Consider the following 11,727-nt stretch of genomic DNA (forward strand, 5'->3'; position numbering starts at 1 on the left):
ATTGTGGTGTCCCTGTAATGAAGAACAGTGTAATTCTCTTTGGTAGTTACAAAGCAGTCACAAGGATGTAGAGGACAGCCTAGGAAATATAGTCAATAGTATTCCAATAACTACGTATGGTGCCAGGCACTGGAAATATCAGGGGAACACTCTGTAAAGTATATGATTGTCTAACTACTATGCTGTTCACCTGAAACTAATATAAATAAATTGATAGGTAATCTATTTAAGTTAGTGGTGTTATTAACTAGGTTGCCATTTTGTTATGGATGGAAGGAGAGCTCTTGGGGTGCTGCTGTGAAAAGAATTTCCTGAGGCCTCCATTGTTGCTGCAGGGAAAGCTTTATTGATGATATCAGATTAAGGGCGTTTCCCTCCAAGGCGCCATCTCTGGCTGGCTGGCTATGGAAGAAGTCCAACATTGTCTTTAGCAGAACTAGGGTGAACACCACTGCTGCTAATTTCCATTCTACATTAAAATACAGCCCAGTCCAGCATCTGGCTAGCTTAGTGTGTGTTCCCAGTTTCTGTCAATTGTGTGCGGGTTCTCCTGACCACGGGCCACATGGCTATGTAAGGCCATATGGCAGGCAAGCACAGGTCATGGGGCAAAAAAGAGTAAAGGTGAACCAGAAGGCAAGAGAAAAGGAACTCTTTGTCCCAGAGATCTCAGCTTTCCAAGATTCCCCGCCCTAGGCCCTGATCTTTTCCCCAGGCTAGACTGACAGACAAGCGTCTTCCCTATGTCACCCCAACATTACTGCATAGGCACCCGTAGCCCCCTTCATTGCATCCCTTCCCACAAGTGATCTACAGGGAATGGAACACTGGTTCCCTAGAGGCCCCAGATGGCCATGTTTATCATGTCTGGCCTCCCTTTTGCTCTCTTCCTATTATTAATACTAATAAACTAGCATTTTGTGAGAACTTTAAAACTGAGCTACACTCAACTCTAAGGAGCTTTCCATGATCATTCTAATGATTGAGGGACTGTTTCTGCTATGCTCATTTTTATTTTTAGAATAATCTCACTTAGAATGGAACTCATGCTGACAAGACCACAGGTAAGATTTTGAAAGCTCTCAGGTGTGATACTTATAAGAAATGTGCAAAATGTCTTAAGGAAGGCAGATTTGGCATGTTTATCAGTTATTTAGTAAGCTTAATAAGGAATATAAGCTTCTATACATTATGAATTAAGGGACAAGATCTTAGCTTTACTCGTGTGGCCACCCTTATATGAATGCCTTCAATGCTTTATATAAATGCCTTCAGGAGATGCGGCCTTTATTCTTATAACAATAACAACTCGCTGTCTTGGGGAGCAAGGGAAATCGATAAGAACATGTTGTCCATGCTGTTTGCTCTGCTATAAATAGCAAAGCTCTTCGTCTCCAAAAAAACAAATGTACAAAATGTACACCAGTCATTTTAATATTTGAGATGATACTTTATCTTCAATGTCACTTAATGTCATGATTCTATTGATTTGACAATAAAGTATTTAAAAGTCAAGATAAATGATATTAGCTAAAGTCCACAATAGATAGGTTCAAAGGTTTAAAATGTATATTAAACTGTACTTTAAAAGATGGTATTTATAATGCCTTGTGTCACTTGAAATAACAATTATTTTGGAAAGACAACTAACATAGTAACCATTGACTTTCATCCTTTTAGTTTCCTCCTAACTTACATGTTAAAGTTGGCAATATATTATTAAAATATGCATTGTATAAATATTGGTATAGCCCTAGTCAGTTTTCTCAGTGGTTAGAGCATCATCCCATGGGCTGAAGGTTCACGGGTTTGATTCCAGCCAAGGGCGTGTACCTCAGTTGCAGGCTCGATCTCTGCATGCAGGGTGCATACGGGAGACAACCAATTGATGTGTCTCTCTCACATCGATGTTTCTCTCTCTGTCTCTCCCTCTTCCTTCCACTCTCCCCTCCCCCCCCCAAAAAAAAGTCAATGAAAGAAATATGCTCAGGTGAGGATTGACAATATTAGTTATAGTACCTTAGAGATTGAACAACTAGTACGATGACAACAAAGAATTATAAAGAATATAATCAGAGTTGTAAAAAAGGATATGACTCCATTTTTGATTTCTCACTGCTCATCGCTCTCAAGACCCACCACTCCACCTTCAATTCTGCCTCACATCTGGGAAAGCAGATATGAGAACTAGGGGGCTCCCTCCTTTGGATCTGGTATTAAGTTCAAACCATGAACACCCTGGCCCACGTGCAGATAGGAATCCTCACTCCAGCCCTGGCCTAACAATAAGAGGAAAGTTGGTATCCTTTCCCTGCCTCACACAGTGACTTCTGTTGAACCAAGCTTTAGCCTACGAAGAAAAAGTTTTTATTGTCAGAGTTTTCCGATATCCATTAAAATAATTTCCAATGGCAATGCTAAATATCATTGTCATTTACCTAGAAAGTTTGAAAAGTTATTCCAGTGGGAGACAGTTAAATGCTTTCTGTATTTTAATATAGATTCTGAAAATAAAATAACCGTTTCAATAAATGCACTTTAACTGTTAATCCACTGGATTAATTTTTGTAAGTCACTCAACATTAAAGAATAAAAAAAAGGTTATGTAAATTTCAAAAAAAAAAGAATGCCTTTGAGCAAAGCTATGCTCATTAAAAGAGCCATTTTCCACTTAGAAGAAGAAACTGCTCCCCATAGGAAAAAGGACTATGATTTTCTTACATTCCCCAGTAGTTTTAAGACATGCCTTTTGTGGACAACAAATCCAGTTTTAACAGCATCACAGAGGCAAGCCATTATTCAAGAAGACCACATTTGACCTTTTATTGTATTCAGAGGTTTGATGTTTTGCACAGAAACCTAAATCTTCATGCTAAACATGAGAAATGGGCAAATGCATTAGAATTATGAGAATGAGATTACAGAAACAGTCTGTTTGGAAACAGTCCTTGTTGCTGTAGCCCAAAGTAATGCATGTGAAGAGCAACCACATGCGGTTATCTTTGCCTCTTTATCTTGGAGCTTCCTGACTGATTCGCCCTGAAACACACCTACATTCCATTCTTCCAACTGTTGTACTATCTTATAGAAATGAGAGGAACAAAAACTATTGAATTTCCAACTGACCTGAAGTCATCACCAGGAATCGAGAACATTAACAATTTAGGCAAGCTTCAAAATAAATTTAAAATGTAATTTTGTTGCAGACTTTATGAAATACAAAGAATATATTCTCCAATGATAATTATTGCTACAGATATAGATTCAGACATAGCTATAAATAGACACATACACAGATAGCTCCTAAAGGAGCACTTACATTAGGAGGCATTTAGTGATTACAACACCCTGGACTCGAGTATATGTGATTTGGCCCCGCAAACTATGCAGCTGAAGGCAATGATAAACCAAAGCTGCATTTTTATTTTCTTCTTCATTTTTCTTCCTGCTTGCTTTACCTTGGAATCTCTATGATGAGATAGTCCGAAATAAAATATGAGACAGTGCTCACAGATGAGACTCCCAGGTCAGAAGGCACCCAGTTACTGGGGAAGAGCTGAGAACAAGATCGAACAGCATCATCGCGATGACACAACCGGACCAAAGCTGGAAGGAAGTGTAGAGGCTGATGGAAACGTCAATACCGCACCATATGTGCAAGCGGAACATGGGATGAACCAAGAAATGGAACATGTGAACTTTGCAGGGGGTGGTGTTAGTGAAAGAACATGGACTGGGATAGGCCACTTCCTAGTCAGGCAACTACAAAGTGTTCTATGCTGGAAAGGCAAGAATAAATGGAGTGGGTTAGGTCCTGAGGCAAGATGCAGTACAGGCAGTTAGGAGCTACAATGCAAGGTCAGGCCGAATAATGTCAATCAGACTTCTAGGAAAACCTAATAATATAACCATCAATCAAGTTTATGCTCCAACTACAGAGGCTAAGAAGATGAAATTGAAAGATTGCATACAAGTATCCAAGAAGTTCACCACACACCGAAACAAAATATGTTGCTAATCATAGGTGATTGGAACGCCAAAGGTTGCATGCAAGGATAGAAGTTCACCACACACCGAAACAAAACATGTTGCTAATCATAGGTGATTGGAACGCCAAAGTGGAAAATAAAACAGCATCAAATGTAATGAGAAAAAATGGAATAGGGGTTATAAATGAAGGGGGCAAGCTTTTGGATTGCTGTGACACCAGCAATCTGTATATCACAAACACATGTTTCAAACAACCGAATAGATGACTGTACACGTGGACATGACCAGATGGCCAATACAGAAATCAAACAGACTATGCCATTGGAAGCAGGCGATGGAAAAGCTGCATTGTCCCTGCCAAAACAAGACCAGAAGCAGATTGTGGTACTGACCACGAACTGTTAAAATCAAATGTGACAGCGAAGCTAAAAAGGAGGACTAAAACAATAGTAGTAACTATAATAGTCAATGTAAGGAGATAGAAGAGAGCAACAAAAAGCAAAAATAGATCCCTACCAGAATATTCAAGAAATAAAAGGGAAATTCAAACCTAGACTAAAAATGCTGAATGGCCACTAAGGAAGCACATTATCTGACCAGAAGGAAATAAAAGGAAGGTGGAAACAGTACACTAAAAATATCTATGGAGGAGATGGAAGGACAGCAGAAACCTCTGAAGAAGAGTCATCTGAGGAAGAACCTGTGTCTCTAGAAAGTGAAGTGAAATCTGCCCTGAAAATATTGAAAGAAATAAATCATCAGACAGATGGGATACTGATCAAGTTGTTTCAAGCCAGAGACTGAATCTGTCAAAATCCGAACAAGAATATGTCAATAAATATGAACAGGTTGAAAATGTTCAATAATCACCCCAATTTTTAAGAAAACCAAGGAGTGTAGTAACTATTGCACCATTGTTCTAACCTTCCATGAAATAAAGCAATGCTCAAGGTGATGGCACAAATGCGTCTACATTATATGGAACAAGAAATGCCAGATGTTTAAGCTGGTTTCCGAAAAGGAAAGAGGTACTTGAGACACAATTGTGAACATTTGTTGGATACTGCAGTGCTACAAAGAATTTCAGAAGAAAGTCAATTTATGTTTTATAGACTATATAACGCCTTTTACTACATGGATCATGAAAAGCTATGGGTTGCTTAAAAGAAAAAAGGAGGAAAAAGGACTTGGCCATCCTAATGTGCAACCTGTAATGCAGAGAGGAAGACACTGTGAGGACAGAATGTGGAGAGGGAGATGGTTTCCTAAAGGCAAATGTGTCAGAAAAGGATGCATTGTATTTCCCTACTTGATTAATCTATTTGCAGGACATATACAAAAAACTGGGCTAGACTCAGAAGAAAGAGGCATGAGAATTGATGGAAGAAATGGGCAAATGATATCAGAGTACTGGCAGGAAAGCAGCAATGATTTGAAACATCTTCTGATAAAAGTAAAAGAAGAAAGTCAAAAGGCAGGACTGCATTTGAACATCCGGAGGACCAAAATCAAGAAGACAAAACTACAAACGAAATGCACAACTTTAACATGGACAATGAAGAAAACAAAATTATGAAAGGTTTCGCTTACCTTGATTCTGTCATCAATTCAACTGGAGGCTGCAGCCAAGAAATCAAGAGAAGGCTGAGACCCAGAAGGACAGCGACAGAAGAATTAGGAAAGATAACCAAGAGCAAAGATGAGTCACTAGAGACCAAGATCAAACACACCCTCATATTCTCCATGACTGTGTATGCATGTGAAAGTTGGACAGTGAAGAAGGCTGGCAATAAAAAAAATAATCCATTTGAAATATGGTATTAGAGTAGAGCTCTGCAGATTCCTTGGATCACAAGAAAAACAAAAAAGTGAGTCCTAGAGAAATTAAGCTTGAAACATCACTGGAGGCAAAATGACAGAACTGAAGCTGTCCTACTTCAGGCACATCAAGAGAAGGCAGGTTTTTTTGGAAAAGGGAATAATGTTGTGAAAAATAGAAGACAGCAGGGAAAGATGAAGATCAAACATAAGATGGATTGACTCCATAAAAGAAGCCATAGGCATGGATATATAGGAGCTGAGTGGGGTTATTGAGGACAGGACACTGTAGACATCACTCAGCCATAGGGTTATAAGGAATCAGAACTGACTCAGTGTCACATAACACACACACACACACACACACACACACACACACACACCTGGATAGCAATACAGATGAATATACATGGACATTTAAGTTAAATATATGTGCATATATTCTCATTCAATTATTACAAATGGCAATAATGTAATTATGAAGATTTATATACTTTTCTAGATACATAGATCCTGTGTCTATAGCAACGTTTATGTATTTGTAGATCGATGCTTGATTTTATAATTATTTAAGTGTTGCTACATAAATATATCATAAAAATATAATTTTATATTAACATCTGAGTGTTTCTTATTTTGTTCACGAAAACAATAATAGGCTTGTCATATCCAAGTATCTAATTCTATCAACCCCCTGAGAAACATCTCGCCTTCTCTTTGTTTGTTGCTATGCCAAATCTTTTGTGGGTGTTGAAGAAGTTTAAGAGATCTGAGTGTGGGAGTGAACAAAGTTAATTGAGAAGGAAGAAATGCAAAGTAAAAGTGAAAACATAGGATCTATGTGTATTTAATATAAGAGAAAAAGAATGATTTAAAGACGTTGTTAGGGATGAAGTTCTACTAAAATAGTATTTGATAAATATTTTTAAAAATAACTTAAAGTATTTCAGGTATAGTTTGTTGTTACTGAACTTTTTTCTTGGCACACTTATATTGTACAATGACTCATCCAACTATCAATACTTTCAATTAACATAATCACTTTACTTTCATATTGAGTGCTCATTTTCACTACGTCTGGTGATTTATCGTGATGCTTTGAAATAAAATTAGATTGGCAAAGAGACAATGTGGAGATCACATTAATATTAAAATTGTATTTTTGAAGAGACCGCAGATGTAAGGGCTGTAACATTTCAGGTAGGGAACTGTAATTACATGGCAGTTTTTTGAGTTCACCAACTCCATTTAGCCTACCAAATAGACCACAACATTTTCAGGTAAATATTTCTTTTTAACTCTGTCAAATCCAATTTGTTAAGGATCTAAAGTCCTATCTGGAATGTAGGTGAGGAAATACTGGTTCAAGCCTGTTGAAATTAACTTAATTCAGAATTTCCTCAAATTCCACAAATTGAAACCCATGCCTCTGGGAACTTAATCCCTCCTGATGACTTAAAGTAAAGCATATTTTTGAATTACTGACACAATTTTCACTAGGATCTAGAGGAACTGCACAGAGTTCTGTCTTAGAAGTGGGGGTGTGGGGGTGGAGAGACACTTCTGTGTTGCAGATAGAAAATACCAAAGTAATGATAGGTGTATGGGCACACACACACAAGCCAGAAAACATTGCTGCATATTAGAAAATTTTCAAGTCTCCAACTAAAGGCTGGCTGTCAAATCCAAGATATCTTTTTTTTTTTTCTGTGTAGGACTCAATCATGACCTAAAAATGAATATATTAAAACTTTTGAAATGATTAAAATTCTAGACGGCAAATCTACTTTTGTATTGTGGATGATAATCAAAAGAAATAAATCTACCATGATATACATTCTGTAAATGGAAATCATACCATTTCCTGAGGCTCAAAGGCATCCATAATTTGTCTGAAAGGGAGTAATATAAAAATTGAGAACTGGTAAAAGCTATTGACATTTTGGCTACTCTGAAATCTCATTGTTAGGAAGCTTAATTAAGGCTAAGTATAAGGTGCGGATGAATGCATCTGCAGGATGACCTAATGAGAGTTTACCAAATAGAGGGAAATAACTAAAAACAAAACAGGACTGATGCAGTGATTCAGATATAGCTCCTGTCCTTGAATCAGGCTCTTTGGAAAAGAGAGCCAGAGCCAAACTATGTTTCTGGGTTAAGATTGTACAGTGCAGACCATAAGACCAATTGCTATAGTCAATGATTAATCAGTCACTGTCTTCTGCAGATTCCCACTATAAATATAACAAAATCCAAATCTGTGGAATATTATTGACATTCCCATGTACTTTAATTTTGACAAACAGGAACATATTGGGTTGTTTGTTTTTTGGTCTCAAACTTATATTTATTTGCCACAATTCATAATATATATCTTGCTTAATCGGGGCATTCATTACAGAGCTCCAAGTTTTATAAGAAGAGACTGAACATTTCCACAAAAATTTATCTAGAGCCATATGAGAAAAAATAGTCATTCTTAATGAAAGAAGGAAAAAAGAAAACAATGTGTTTGGATTTAAAATAGAAGAATCTTATTTTTAAATGGTATATATGAAGAATGGACATCTTTTTGGGGAAGGCTATGAAAAACTGACTTCTCCTGCATATGTAAAGCAAATTTAGATTGGAACAATTCAGTTCTCCTTTCTCTAATCCCCAGGCCCCACATAACATCAACCACCATTGTTAAGAGGAGTACTGACTGGGTTTGGCTGAATATTTAAAGGATCAGAAGCAGACACAGGAGGAAAGGGAGGGGCCAGGTAAGTTGAGGAGGTAGGAATTAGGGTTCCAGGCTACTACCGTGGGGACTAAAATTTGCATGTACAAGAGAGAACTATGCAAGGATCAAAATTGAAAATGTGTACAGGTAAGACACATACTGGGAGAAAATATTCTTAGCACATATACCTGACATAAGATCCGTCCCAATCAATCATAAAAAATTTAAAAAAAATTAAAAATGGGCTGGGCATTAATAAGCACTTCACAATGGGAAATATGTTAATGATTAATAATCACATGAGCCCTAACCGGTTTGGCTCAGTGGATAGAGCTTCGGCCTGCGGACTGAGGCGTCCCGGGTTCGATTCCAGTGAAGGGCATGTACCTTGGTTGCGGGCACATTCCCAGTGGAAGGTGTGCAGGAGGCAGCTGATGGGTGTTTCTCATCAATGTTTCTAACCCTCTATCCCTCTCTCCTCCTCTCTGTAAAAAATCAATAAAATATTAAAAAAAATAAGCACATGAAAAAGTGGTCAAATTTTTCATTATTAGGGAAAGGAAATTAAAACCACTACATCTTCAGTTCCTCTGCCCAGTTTTTAATTAGACTGTTTGCTTTGTGTTGAGCTTTATGAGTCCTTTATATATATTTTGGATATTAACCCACTATTAGAACTGTCATTTGCAAATATCTTCTCTTATTTGGATGGTTGCCTTTTTTGTTTTGTTGGCAGTCTCTTCTGTTGTGCAAAAGCTTTTTTGATATAATTCCATTCATTTAATTTTGCCTTTTTTGCATTTTTTTTCTGTATTGGTTAAAATATTACATATGTGTCCTTATCCTCCCCATTGACCTGCACCCCCACCCCACTCCCATTCTTGCCCTCACTCCCCTGGTGTCTGCGTCCATTGGTTATGCTTATATGTATGCATACAAGTCCTTTGGTTGATCTCTCTCCCTTACCCCCACCCTCTCCTACCTTCCCTCTGAGTTTTGAGCATCTGCTCGATACTTCTCTGTCTCTGGGTTTTGCCTTTCCATCCCTTGTTTTTGATGTCAGAGTCATAAAATCTTCTCTAAGACCAAGGTTCATAATTTAATACCTATGTTTTCTTCTATGTAATTTATTTTTTCAAGTCTTATATTTAGGTCTTTGATATATGTTGAGCTATTTTTCATGTATGGAGACAAACTAGATATAGGAAGAGATGCTCAACTTTACTAGATATTAGAAAAATGAAAATCAAAACTACCATGAGATATCACGGCTATTATCAACAAGACAAGTAATAACAAGTGTTGGAGAGGTTGTAGAAAAAAAACGGAACCCTTATTCACTGCTGGTGGGAATGTAAATTGGTACATTCCACTGTGGAAAACAGTATGGAGCCTCCTAAAAAAAAATGAAAATATAGTGACTGTAGAATTCAGCAAACCTTCTTCTGGGTATCTATCTAAAAACTTGAAAACATTTATTTGCAAAGATATATGGACCACTCTGCTCACTGCAGCATTATTAATGACTGGCCAAGACCTGGAGGCAACAAAAAAGTCCTTTGATAGATGATTGGATAAAGAAGATGTGTACATATATACAATGGAATACTACTAGGCATAAGAAAAGATGAAAGACTGCCATTTGCAACAAAACAGATGCATGCTAAGAACATCATGCTAAGCGAAATAACTCAAAAAGAGTCAAGAACCACATGATTTCATTCATATGTAAGATATAAACCTGAAAGCAATAAATGGACAAACAAACAAAAACTCATAGACACAGATAACAATTTGGTAGTCACCAGAGGGAAGGTGGGGGAGAGGGAGAGTAAAGAGCAAAGAGGATTAAATATATGGTGTTGGAAGAATATTTGATGGGGTGGTGGGTACACAATGCAATGCACAGATAATGTAGCACAGAACAGCACACTTGAAACATGTATAGTTTTATTAACCAATGACACCCCAATAAATTTAATTAAAAATAAATTACATAAAACCACTATGTGACCATACTACATAGCCCTTAGAATGGCTGCAGTTAAAAACTAACCTGGTAAAGATAGGTAGCAAACTGAACTCTCATAATTCTAATGGGAATGTAAAATAGTAAAATCACTTTAAAAAATTGACAATTTAATTATTTTAAAGATGCATCTACCTTATGACACAATAATTCAAAAAATTAGAAAAACAAATTTTGACCCATCTAAATATTCATGAATGTTTACCAGCAATATTTTTAATAGTCTCAAACTGGAACAACCAGAATGCTCATCAACATGAAAATGTATAAACAAATTGTGGTACTATATGGATACAGTGGAATTATCCTATAAAATAAAGGGTGTTATGCAAATTGACACGACCAGCTGAACAACTGGGAATGACGTCACTATGATGTGCACTGACCACCAGGGGGCAGACGCTCAGTGCAGGAGCTGCCCCCTGGTGGTCAGTGCGTTCCCACAGGGGGAGTTCCACTCAGCAACAAGCCAGGCTGAGGGCTTCGAGTGCAGCAGTGGTGGTGGGAGGGCTCCTGGACTGCCAGGGGGTGCAGGCCAGGCTGAGGGACTCCAGAGTGCACAAATTTTCATGCACCAGGCCTCTAGTACAGTTATAAAAAGGAAGAGATGACTGATACATGCAGCAAGACGAATGAACTTCAAAAACTTGCTGAGAAAAATACTTCAGACCTAAATGAGTATATCCTGTATGCTTCCATCTATACATCATCATAATACAGGCAAAACTTATACACAATTTTAAAAACAGTAGTTGTTTAAAATTATAAATTACCACCATGCAGTCGTTGTTCCATGGCAAGAGGAGAGTTTTGCTACGGTAATGTTCTTTATTCTTGTAGCAGCATGAGTTATATGAGTGATGAAATTATCAAAAGTGATCAAACTATATACCTATAGACTGAGTATTTCACTATATGCAAAATATACATTAAATTAAAAAAAAAACAACAAAACCCCTGGCTTGTGTGGCGCAGGTGGTTGAGGGTCATTCTATGCACTATTGAAAGGTTTCCCATTTGATTTCCCAGTCAGGATACCTGTCCAGGTTGCTGTTTTGGTACCTGGTAGGAGTGTATACAGAAGGCAACCAATCAATGTTCTTTATCTCTCCTTCTACCGTCCTCTATCTCCAGAATCAATAAAAACATATATATATTATATATA

The sequence above is a fragment of the Myotis davidii genome, unplaced genomic scaffold (genome assembly GCF_000327345.1).
Source record: "Myotis davidii unplaced genomic scaffold, ASM32734v1 scaffold20, whole genome shotgun sequence".
NCBI classification, from domain to species: domain Eukaryota; kingdom Metazoa; phylum Chordata; class Mammalia; order Chiroptera; family Vespertilionidae; genus Myotis; species Myotis davidii.